The sequence below is a fragment of the Alosa alosa genome, chromosome 2 (assembly GCF_017589495.1).
Source record: "Alosa alosa isolate M-15738 ecotype Scorff River chromosome 2, AALO_Geno_1.1, whole genome shotgun sequence".
NCBI lineage: Eukaryota > Metazoa > Chordata > Actinopteri > Clupeiformes > Clupeidae > Alosa > Alosa alosa.
The window spans coordinates 36,295,017-36,297,516 of NC_063190.1; positions in this window are offsets into that span (position 1 = coordinate 36,295,017).

Consider the following 2,500-nt stretch of genomic DNA (forward strand, 5'->3'; position numbering starts at 1 on the left):
TTTACCTCAGACACAGAAGGGCCCTTTATGAGAACAGTGGTGATGCACTGAAAGCTAGCAGTTTGCTGTTAGCAGTGTGTGGCACCTGAGGCATGTTAGCATACGAAAATAAAGCTAAGCTAATCTTTAAAGGTTGTATCAGTGATGGCGGGGTAATGTAACTTCTGTTGACGTTCAAACAAAACAGAGAGCTAGCTTCATTACCCCCCTCCCCTCCTGCAATTGAAACTCTCCCTAATCGCACATCAGCCGGTGACCGTTTGGGACACTATTTATTTTGGTTTTGAGTGGTTGGTAGTACACTGATGCGGTCAATTGTTTTTGTATACAGATTTGGTTTTGAGTGGTTGGTAGTACACTGATGCGGTTAATTGTTTTTGTATACAGATTTGGTTTTGAGTGGTTGGTAGTACACTGATGCGGTTAATTGTTTTTGTATACAGATCTCGGAGCCTAGGCTGCCTACAGAGACGCGTTTCTTTGACGGCCTGCTTATGGGGCGGCCAGTTAGCGGATCGTGAGGAAAAGATTAGATGAATGTGATCATGTATGTTTGGGCATACAATCACTGATACAACCTTTAAAGTGAATCATTGTATTATTTGGCCTTGAAAATGTTAACAATGTTTTCAAAATGTTTCCCCTGCGTTTGTAGTTTGTTTTCAGAGCAGTATACCACTGATCCCCAGCATCTACGAGCTCTCAGCAGGATAGATGACTATCTTGTAAAGTAAGGCCCTGTGTGACATCTGTGCAGGGTTTGCTTTAAGTGGATTATCTCCGGCCCGTTTAAGGGATTAGGGACTGTTCGTTATTTATTTATCTCTGAGATTAGGAGGCTGAGTGATGACGTCTGGAGGAGCGCCCCCTAGAGGTGGGGAACACTGCTGCTGACAAGAGGTAGCAAATAATAGCAACAAAGTGTGTGTGTGTGTGTGTGTGTGTATGTTTTCAAGAACTTTCGAGATTATGGTTCCTCCATCTTGCTTTCACCCTCTGTATTGGCAGTGGAATTTAAGCGCAAAGGGAGTAGAACCATTTTCTGGCCTGAGGAATTCTTTTTGTTTTCCTTCCTCCCTCCTCCCTCCCTCCCTCCCTCCTTCCTTCCTTCTTCCTCCTCCCTTCCTCCCTTCCTCCCTCCCTCCCTTCCTTCCTTCCTTCCTTCCTCCCTCCCTTCCTCCTCCTCCTTCCTTCCTTCCTCCCTCCCTCCCTCCTTCCTTCCTCCCTCCCTCCTTCCTTCCTCCTCCCTTCCTCCCTCCCTCCTCCTCCCTCCCTCCCTTCCTCCCTTCCTTCCTTCCTCCCTCCCTTCCTCCCTTCCTCCCTCCCTCCCTTCCTTCCTCCCTTTCTTTCTTTCTTTCTTTTTCTTCGTCCACTGGGGCGTCATGTCGACATAACCTGAAACTGCCAGCGCCTGCTTCAGTGCTGGGGGAGTGCACACAGCTCAGTAGTGGCTGCTGGGATGATGAGATGTGAAGAGCAGGAGGAGGGCTGATCTTCCTCCAGGTCTGTGTGTGTGTGTGTGTGTGTGTGTGTGTGTGTGTGTGTGTTCCATAGATGCCACTCCTCCAAGTCTATGCAGCAGCACCACCACGGAGGGCATCTGCTGCTACAGCTGCAGAGAGCGTCTGCCATCTTGCTCTCTGGAAACTTCCTGTCCTTTCTCCATACCTTCACTCACGCTCACACACACACACTCACTCACGCTCACACACACACACACTCACTCAAGCTCACTCACTCACGCTCACACACACACACACTCACGCACACACACTCACTCACACTCACACACACATACTCACGCACGCACACTCACTCACGCTCACACACACACACTCACTCATGCTCACACACACACACACACACTCCTCAAGCTCACACACACACACTCACACTCACGCTCACACACACACACTCACTCACGCTCACACACACACACTCACTCACGCTCACACACACACACACTCACTCATGCTCACACACACACACACACTCACTCAAGCTCACACACACACACTCACACACGCTCACACACACACACACTCACTCAAGCTCACACACACACACTCACTCACGCTCACACACACACTCACTCACGCTCACACACACACACACTCACTCAAGCTCACACACACACACACTCACTCATGCTCACACACACACACACACACACACACACACACACTCACTCACTCACTCACGCTCACACACACACACACACTCATGCTCACACACACACTCACTCACGCTCACACACACACATACTCATGCTCACACACACACTCACTCGCACTCACACACACATACTCATGCTCACACACACACTCACTCGCACTCACACACACACTCATTCATGCTCACACACACACACTCATGTTCACACACACACTCATGCTCACACACACACACACACTCACGCACACACACACACACACACACACACCTCACCACACATGCCATGTCACTTCCTGCTGGGGTACGTCGTGCCATGTCACTTCCT